Below are 10760 nucleotides of genomic sequence, written 5' to 3' on the forward strand. Positions count from 1 at the left end.
CGGGCACTGAGCAGCTGGTTTCGGGTTCCCGGGGCTAACCTGGCCCAGGTCTGAGGAAACTGCGGAGACTGCCGGCGGAGGCCAGCTCCAAGTGGAGCGTGCGCTGAGCTTGGGGCGACTGGGTTCTGACTCCCGGAACAGTTTTGGCCTGGGGCTGGGAAACCCGTGGCGTCGCTCCCTGGAGCCAGCTCCCAGCGGAGAGTGTATCAGATCGGAGAGGCGGGGTTCCGGCTACCTAAGCTGCTTTGGCCCAAGGCTAGGGAACCGGCAGTGACTGCTTCTCAATCAGGGTCCGGCGGGGTGTTGTAGGGACAGAGTGGATCTTCCTCCTGCGCCCAGAGCAGTCCAAGTGACCCGCCGGCGTGGTGCCATGACACCCCAAACGCAGCTGGGGCTGAAGAGAGCAGCCGCCCACGCATAGAATAGGACCAGCGATTCCGCGGCGCAGCAGCCAAGTAACCTCATTTGGAGTAGGGGCTGTGCGGAGCTGCCATCCGAGCAAGCAGGGCAGGCAGACCTGCCGCCAACTGGCAAGACAGGCCAGGTAGCTTGCCAGCGGGGTGGACACGTAACACCGAGGCAGTCGCGTCACACTGGTTGGAGTGGGGGTGGAGCAGGGTCGCCGCCCGGGTCCGGAGGGGGCTCAGCAACCCGTTGGAGAGGTAGTTAGGTACCCCCATTGGGAGTGGGGGCTGTGCAGAACTGCAACCCACCGGCCTAGAGGTCTGCCAGCGCGGTAGACTCGTCACACCAATTGGAGCGGGGGGCCCAGCTGAGCCGCCACCCACATCCAGATCAGGACCAACGATCCCAGGGCGTGGTAGTTAAGTTACCACAATTGGAGAGGGGGCAGAGCAAAGCCACCACCCGTGCCCGCAGCGGGGGCAGACCTGCGACCGATCAGCGGGGTAGACAGACCACCATAATTAGAGGAGGAGCACAGCCAATACCCGCCCTGCAAGGGAGACTTCCCAACTATACAAGAGCAACATAAATAAATAGGGGGTAAATTTCAAAAACACAACAGTGGCACCAAGCAGAAAGAAACGTCAGCAGTATGAAAAGACAAGGAAAGAAAGGACCACAAGCAATGCAGGTCAACTCAACTTTAGAAGAGGTAATAGCTGCAACAGATGGAATGTCAGATAAAGACATCAGGATTTATATGCTTCAGATGATCTGGAGTCTCAAGGAAGACATGAGACAGCAAAATCAGACAATGAAAGATCACATTGACAAACAAATCCAGGAAGTAAAAGATCAATTTCACAGGGAGATAGAGGTAATAAAAAACAAACAAATAGAAATTCTAGAAATGCAGGAAGCTATAAACCAACTTAAAAACTCAATTGAGAATACTACCAGCAGAGTAGATCACTTAGAAGAGAGAACATCAGACAATGAAGACAAAGTATTTCAACTGGAAAAGAACATAGACAGCTCAGCAAGTCTGCTAAGAAACCATGAGCAGAACATCCAAGAATTATGGGATAATATCAAAAGACCAAATTTAAGAGTCATTGGGATACAGGAAGGCACAGAGCTCCAAACCAAAGGAATAAAAAGTCTTTTCAGTGAAATAATACGAGAAAACTTCCCAGACTTGAAGAATGAGACAGAATCCCAAATCCTAGAAGCCTACAGGACGCCGAATGTGCAAAATCTTAAGAGATCCACACCTAGACACATTATAATGAAAATGTCCAACATACAGAATAAGGAGAGAATTTTAAAAGCTGCAAGAGAAAGAAAGCAGATTACATTTAGGGGTAAACCAATCAGGATAACAGCTGATCTCTCAACACAGACTCTGAAAGCTAGAAGATCCTGGAATAACATATTTCAAACACTGAAAGAAAATGGGTTCCAACCAAGAATCGTGTATCCGGCGAAATTAAGCTTCAGATTAGAAGATGAAATTAAAACCTTCCACGATAAACAAAAGTTAAAAGAATTCGCAGCTAGAAAACCATCTCTTCAAAAAATCCTTGGCAAAACATTACAGGAAGAGGAAATGGAAAATAACTTTGAAAACCAACAATGGGAGGTAGGACAGTAAAGGGGGGAAAGTAGTCAAAGAGGATAACAAATCAGGTTTAGTAACATCAATAAACAAATATGGATAGAAGAACAAACCATATCTCAATAATAACCCTAAATGTTAATGGCTTAAACTCACCAATTAAGAGACACAGGCTAGTAGAATGGATCAAAAAACAAGACCCAACAATATGCTGTCTACAGGAGACGCATTTGATAGGAAAAGATATACATAGACTGAAGGTGAAAGGTTGGGAAAAATCATATCACTCATATGGACCGCGGAAACAAGCAGGAGTGTCCATACTCATATCTAATAAAATAGATTTCAAGCCAAAGCTAATCAAAAGGGATATAGAAGGACACTTCATACTGCTCAAGGGAACCATACACCAACAAGACATAACAATCATAAATATATATGCCCCAAATAATGGTGCAGCTGTGTTCATCAAGCAAACTCTTCTCAAGTTCAAGAGTCTAATAGACCAACATACAATAATCATGGGAGACTTCAACACACCTCTCTCACCACTGGACAGATCTTCCAAACAAAAGTTAAATAAGGAAACTATAGAACTCAATAACACAATTAACAACCTAGACTTAATTGACATATATAGACTATACCACCCAACATCAAGTAGCTACACTTTTTTCTCAGCAGCACATGGAACCTTCTCAAAAATAGACCATATACTATGTCACAGGGCAACTCTTAGACAATACAAAGGGGTAGAGATAATACCATGCATCTTATCTGATCATAATGGAATGAAACTGAAAATCAATGATAAAAGAAGAAAGGAAAAATCAAGCATCACCTGGAGAATGAACAATAGGTTGCTGAGTGATCAATGGGTTTTAGAAGACATCAAGGAGGAAATTAAAAAATTCCTAGAGTTAAATGAAAACACAGACACAACATATCGGAATCGATGGGACACATTGAAAGCAGTTCTAAGAGGAAAATTCATTGCTTGGAGTTCATTCCTCAAAAAAAGAAAAAACCAACAAATAAATGATCTCATACTTCATCTCAAAATCCTAGAAAAAGAAGAGCAAAACAACAGCAAAAGAAGTAGAAGGCAAGAAATAATTAAAATCAGAGCTGAAATTAATGAAATTGAAACAAAAGAAACAATTGAAAAAATTGACAAAACTAAAAGCTGGTTCTTTGAAAAAATAAATAAAATTGACAGACCCTTAGCCATGCTAACGAAGAGAAGAAGAGAGAGAACCCAAATTACTAGCATACGGGATGAAAAAGGCAATATCACAACAGACACTTCAGAAATACAGAAGATAATCAGAAATTACTTTGAATCCTTATACTCCAATAAAATAGAAGATACTGAAGGCATAGATAAATTCCTTGAGTCCTATGATCTGCCCAGATTGAGCCAGGAGGATATAGACAACCTAAACAGACCAATAACAATAGAGGAAATAGAAGAAACCATCAAAAGACTACCAACTAAGAAAAGCCCAGGACCGGATGGGTATACAGCAGAGTTTTACAAAACCTTTAAAGAGGAACTAACACCAATACTTTTCAAGCTATTTCAGGAAATAGAAAAAGAGGGAGAACTTCCAAATTCATTCTACGAGGCCAACATCACCCTGATTCCGAAACCAGACAAAGACACGTCAAAGAAGGAAAACTACAGACCAATATCTCTAATGAACCTTGACGCAAAAATCCTCAATAAAATTCTGGCGAATCGGATTCAAATACATATCAAAAAAATTATACATCATGATCAAGTAGGATTCATCCCTGGTATGCAAGGCTGGTTTAATATACGGAAATCAATAAATGTTATCCACCACATCAACAGACTTAAAAATAAGAACCATATGATCATCTCAATAGATGCAGAAAAAGCATTCGACAAAGTACAGCATCCCTTTATGTTCAAAACGCTAGAAAAATTAGGGATAACAGGATCATACCTCAACATTGTAAAAGCAATCTATGATAAGCCACAGGCCAGCATCATTCTGAATGGAGAAAAATTGAAGGCATTCCCTCTAAGATCTGGTACAAGACAGGGATGCCCTCTCTCACCACTTCTGTTCAACATAGTCCTCGAAACACTGGCTAGAGCAATTAGACAGACAAAAGAAATTAAAGGCATAAAAATAGGAAAAGAAGAACTTAAATTATCACTATTTGCAGATGATATGATTCTATACCTAGCAGACCCAAAAGGGTCTACAAAGAAGCTATTAGAGCTAATAAATGAATTCAGCAAAGTGGCAGGATATAAGATCAACACGCATAAATCAAAGGCATTCCTGTATATCAGCGACAAATCCTCTGAAACGGAAATGAGGACAACTACTCCATTCACAATATCCCCCCAAAAAATAAAATACTTGGGAATCAACCTAACAAAAGAGGTGAAAGATTTATACAATGAAAATTACAGAACCCTAAAGAAAGACACAGAAGAAGACCTTAGAAGATGGAAAAACATACCCTGCTCATGGATAGGCAGAACTAACATCATGGCGATATTACCAAAAGTTCTCTATAAGTACAATGCAATGCCAATCAAAATCCCAACAGCATATCTTGTAGAAATCGATAAAAGAATCATGAAATTCATATGGAATAATAAAAGACCCAGAATAGCAAAAACAATACTAAGCAGGAAGTGTGAATCAGGCGGTATAGCGATACCAGACTTCAAACTATACTACAGAGCAATAGTAACAAAAACAGCATGGTACTGGTACCAAAACAGGCGGGTGGACCAATGGTACAGAATAGAGGACACAGTAACCAATCCACAAAACTACAACTATCTTATATTTGATAAAGGGGCTAAAAGCATGCAATGGAGGAAGGATAGCATCTTCAACAAATGGTGCTGGGAAAACTGGAAATCCATTTGCACCAAAATGAATCTGAATCCCTATCTCTCGCCGTGCACAAAAGTTAACTCAAAATGGATCAAGGAGCTTGATATTAAATCAGAGACACGGCATCTGATAGAAGAAAAAGTTGGTTATGATCTTCACGCTGTGGGATCGGGCTCCAAATTCCTCAATAGGACACCCATAGCGCTAGAGTTAACAAATAGAATCAACAAATGGGACTTACTCAAACTAAAAAGTTTTTTCTCAGCAAAAGAAACAATAAGAGAGATAAACAGGGAGCCTACATCCTGGGAACAAATCTTTACTCCACACACTTCAGATAGAGCCCTAATAACCAGAATATACAAAGAAATCAAAAAATTAGACAATAAGATAACAAATAACCCAATCAATAAATGGGCCAAGGACCTGAACAGACACTTCTCAGAGGAGGACATACAATCAATCAACAAGTACATGAAAAAATGCTCACCATCGCTAGTAGTCAGAGAAATGCAAATCAAAACTACCCTAAGATACCATCTCACTCCAGTAAGTCTGGCAGCCATTAGGAAGTCAAACAACAATAAGTGCTGGAGAGGATGCGGTGAAAAGGGCACTCTTGTTCATTGCTGGTGGGACTGCAAATTGGTGCAGCCAATTTGGAAAGCAGTATGGAGATTTCTCGGAAAGCTGGGAATGGAACCACCATTTGACCCAGCTATTCCCCTTCTCGGTCTATTCCCTAAAGCCCTAACAAGAGCATGCTACAGGGACACTGCTACATCGATGTTCATAGCAGCTCAATTCACGATAGCAAGACTGTGGAACCAGCCTAGATGCCCTTCAATAGATGAATGGATAAAAAAAATGTGGCATTTATATACAATGGAGTATTATTCTGCATTAAAAAATGACAAAATCATAGAATTTGGAGGGAAATGGATGGCATTAGAGCAGATTATGCTAAGTGAAGCTAGTCAATCTTTAAAAAACAAATACCAAATGACTCCTTTGATATAAGGGGAGTTAACAAGGACAGGAAATTTACATTAAACAGGGATGAGAGGTGGGAGGGAAAGGGAGTGAGAAGGGAAAGTGCATGGAAATGGAAGGCGATCCTCAGGGTTATACAAAATGTCATATAAGAGGAATGGAGGGGTAAGACAAGATAATACAAATGGAAGAAATGATTTACAGTAAAAGGGGTAGAGAGAGAAAAGGGGAGGGGGGGAGGGGAGGGAAGGGGAGGGGAGGGGGGATAGTAGAGAATAGGACAGACAGCAGAATACATCAGACACTAGAAAGGCAATATGTCAATCAATGGAAGGGTAACTGATGTGATACAGCAATTTGTATACGGGGTAAAAGGGGGAGTTCATAATCCACTTGAATCAAACCGTGTAATATGATGTATTAAGAACTATGTAATGTTATGAACGACCAATAAAAAAAAAAAAGAAAAAAAAAAAAGAAATATTAAATAAAAATTTAAAGTAATAAAAAAAAAAAAAAAACGGGTCTTGGTGCTCAAAAATGTTTGATTTGCATATTCTCATCCCCTAACCCCAATATTTTCATTATTTCCTCACATATGAAATCTTACTAGCATAAAGGTAATTTCGTATTAAACAAAGTGGATTGAAATAACATTGGTAAAAATAATCAATCACCATACTTTCAATTTTTGTTCTGCTTTCCTATTAGAAACCACTTGGATACAAGAGAACAGAGGACAGACTCATGGAAATGCTTGAAATGACAAGAAGCTCCCACTCAAGCTCAGCATTCAGTCCTGGACAGGGTAAGACCAGGCCACTTTGACATCTGTGCCAAAGAGTCTACCAGACAGAATCCTCTGACTGATCCCTGACTGAGCCATAGGAACTGGCTAGAAAAGCCTTCACATCCTCAATACATTCTTCACGTCAGAATACTTGACAACCATTGATATCCATCTCTCGTTAACTTGCTCCCCAGCCAACCATTCTTCAACAAATTCAAAGGAGTAACTCATGCAAGCACACAGAAAGGGGTGTTCACTACACACATCCATGTGCGAAAAAGACAACTGGTATTTCTTGTTTGGGCTATTTCAAATGAAATCCCTTCTGCATGACCTCCACAAACCAAAGGAAAATATTTGTGAAATTCCCACGTAGAAGACAAGATACACTTGCCAAGGAGGCAGTGGCAAGAATTTTGACACTCCAAATGTAGAGTGTGTGTTTAGGAAGCAGTCACAGTTTCCATGAGAGAGTCCCATGAAATCAATTAGGAAGATCCATGCTCTAGCCCTACCATGCAAGTGATGTGACTTGAAAGAGTCACTTAGTCTTAGTAACCATCATCACTAACAAGTAAGTCAATGAATAAAGGTCCTCAGGTGCCAAGCTACAAAATGTGGGATGAGCATGGATGAGGATGGGTGGGAGAAGTCTCCAACTCTAACACAATTAGGGAAGGATGTGCTGACCTCAATTGGCTGGGGGGCTGGGATCCTGCCACAGAGGGGGATTCCAAACCTCACATCCCCTGACCCAGGCCAGAAGACCAGGTAGAGTCCAAGGACCCTGGGGTGGCCCAATGGCAATAAAGGTCAAAAGGAACTAGGGATCTGCCTGGTCCCTCAATCCCCTACTCTGAGCAGGGCTGCATGACGAGGCCAGAGGCCATCCACAGCAATCTGCCTTTACAGGAAAACAGGGACTGCAGGCTGCCTCTGGCTCACTGAATCAGGGTGGTGTTTTCATAAAGCAAGACCACTTCCTCACATTTGACCAGCAGCTCATGTGTTGACAGCACAATGACTGACTTGACTCAGGCCCTGATGAATGAAATAGAAAATTCATAGCAAACCCATCTTTAGCTCTTCCACATCATCAGGGGCTCTGATTCAATTCCGTCCAGAAAGGTGTCTGAAATGATTTCTAAACATGCTGGGGACTCACCTCTGTGTGGAACTTTTCAGGAAAAAGGGGATCAAATCTCATGAAGCAACTCTTCTCTCTTCTAGCCCATGGGCAATGCAAGGAACCTGCATGATACCAGAGGCTCACTTCTCTCTTCTCATGTCTTCTGGAAAGGATTCGTTAATGCGTCCTGCAAGGTGAAGCAGAAGCCTGCATCCCCAGCTGCACAGAAGTGTTTTAGGGCAGTGTCTCCCTTAATACCCAAAAATAAAAAAAACAGGTCATTCAACAGGCACATGGATTCGAGTACATGTTCAATGATCCCTCCTCCCTGGAGCCTTCCACATGCCCATCTTCCACATTCACAGAGCAATGCTTGGCCATTCTCAAGACCAGGAGACCATGATGCTCCTCACCAGGAAGTCAATAAGGAACATGAAGAGAGCAGCATGGATTGCAGAAGGTGGCACATCAAGGATCTTCAGCTCTGCTGCTAGAACACAAGAGCTTAACTTCAGTATTGACTTTTTGCCAACTACCAAGTACGATAGCAGTGTCAAGCCCAATATGCAGATATGCAAGTAGTAGGTGACACCCCGCATCCATTCACAAAAGTGGGCAACATCTGCATCAGAACAAGGAAGTATCTTACCCTTACTCATAAAAATCATCAGAAACAAAATAAAATGGATGCAAGACTTCTCATTTCACTATTAGGTAGCTGTTGGAATTCCCTATTAAATAATACCTCCTCCAAAATAAAAAGTATCTCAGACATGTGTCAACTATTCAATGGATGACATTTTAAAAACTATGGACTTTACTTAATATTTATGTATGCTATATCCCTGCCTAAGGCTCTATGAGAAAGGAGCACATAGAATTGGATCTTTGAAAATCTCACATTTGCTGATAAATATTACTGCTGATCTCAGGCATGGCGAAGTGAAAAGTGGGACTTTGGATATTCCAAGAATGCTATGTTGTGGGATTGGTGTCCCTGATTCATACATAGCATATGGTTTCTATGAAATCCAGTGAGGGAGCAGGAGTAACGAAGCTGATTGCACAGATGACCTCAGGGAATACTGACAGATAGGCCAAATGAAAAATATGTTCCAGCCAACCATTGGTATTTGGGCTTCTGATCCCAGTCCTGTTTTTAAAAAAGGTGCAGACAGGCAGTGTTCATTAAAAACTGTCTACCATGTAAAAGTGGGTAATTTAAATGGCATCTAGTTACACATCTGATAGAATGGTCGGGCAACATATGAATTTCATTCTAACAACAACAACAACAACAAAACATAGAAAATGAGACATAAAGATAAAACCTTGTCTTGACCAGGATGCCTAAAAATAGGTTTTATTTGGCTCATGCCAATAAATATCTTTCAATAGAATTTCTGATTTCTGAATGAATCCATTCAACTTCATACTGCACAGATCACAAGGTTTTCTTTACAGAATATTCTCTTCTTCTTCTTAAAGCCTCACATAGAAAATGTCTCACAGGACATAGGAGGGCTAAAGTTTGAAGGCATCTAATTGTACTCTAAAACAATTATGAACCTATTCGATCCATTATTAATAAATATCACCACTTTACCACTTGAACCAAATCACAGAAAATTGGAAACAGATGATCATTGGCTTTGATACCTTTACTTCTGTTTCATTACTCAGAGTCGATCAACTCTATACTTCAAGTGACACAGATTTATTACAGAATGCCTAAGATCCTAAGGATCTATTTTAGCTCAGCCCATGGTATTGCTTCATTATTTTATTATTTTGTAAGTAATAAAATATAACTTCATGTTGGATGATATATTCAAGCCATGAATATATCATCCAACATTGTTCTTCCCAAAATATTAGCCCAATTTCTGCGCGCGCTCACTTACTGTTCAGGAATTTTACTAATTGTTTGAAGGTTCTAGAGGACCTGTTAGACTCCTAATGGACAAACCATACAACATACTCCCGAGAACGGACGAGTGCCATAAGAAGAAAATAAGGTCAGCCTACAGCAATGGGCAGCTGCCTGCCCTCGGCTGGGAGGAGCCCTGGCCATGGCACCAGGGCTGCTGGGCAGCAGAAGCCTCCACAGCCCTGCAGGAAGCCTGGAGCACAGCTATGCCTAACCATGCTCAGCCCTGGACAGATGCACATGAGTTCCCATCACAGGCTCGAGTGTGACAGTCCCAGGTGCATGCCTGTCATGCCAGCCACCAGGGAGGCTGAGGCAAGAGGAACGTTTGAGGTCAGCCTTGGCAACTTAGACCCCGAGGCAAAGGGGAAATACTTTTACAGGGGTCTCTGAGGGTGTAGCTCTGGTAGGTCACTTGCCTCACAGGCTCAAGGCCCTGGGTTCAATCCCCAGAACCCACGTACACACAAAAAGTGAACTTGGAATATTGTTTAAAATGATGGGTCAGGTACACACAAGGACTTCAATATGACCTCTCAGAGGAGCTCAATTTGAGATCAGACTGAACAAAAGACCACCTGGACCATTGACTCAGTGTCTGAAACCCTCTGTGAGCATGGGAAGCACTGCTGGCAAGACACCAGAGGGCCAAAGCACTTGTGCCCCCTGCAGGGGCGTCTCTTGTCTACCGCCAAAGACTGTTCCCCTCCTGGGGCAGCTGAGAGCAAGCTGGGCCTTGGAGCAAGGACTAGTGCTTTAGATATAGACTATGCAAGCAAGGGGCAATGTCTTTAATAAAACTAAAATTAAAAAGTCACATTGAAAAAATTTTAAAAAGAAGAAAATAAGGTCAAGTAGAGGAAGCCCATTTTCACAGGAAAAAATCCCCCAGTGAAAAGCATCAGAATAGATACCAAGAAAAATACCAACAAACACAGTGTGCTCCCACTATGTATCTACTCAACATGCAAAAGTTAGAAAGCTAGATAATACAATCCTGGCCACAG

This window comes from Urocitellus parryii, chromosome Y (genome assembly GCF_045843805.1).
Source record: "Urocitellus parryii isolate mUroPar1 chromosome Y, mUroPar1.hap1, whole genome shotgun sequence".
NCBI classification, from domain to species: Eukaryota; Metazoa; Chordata; class Mammalia; order Rodentia; family Sciuridae; genus Urocitellus; species Urocitellus parryii.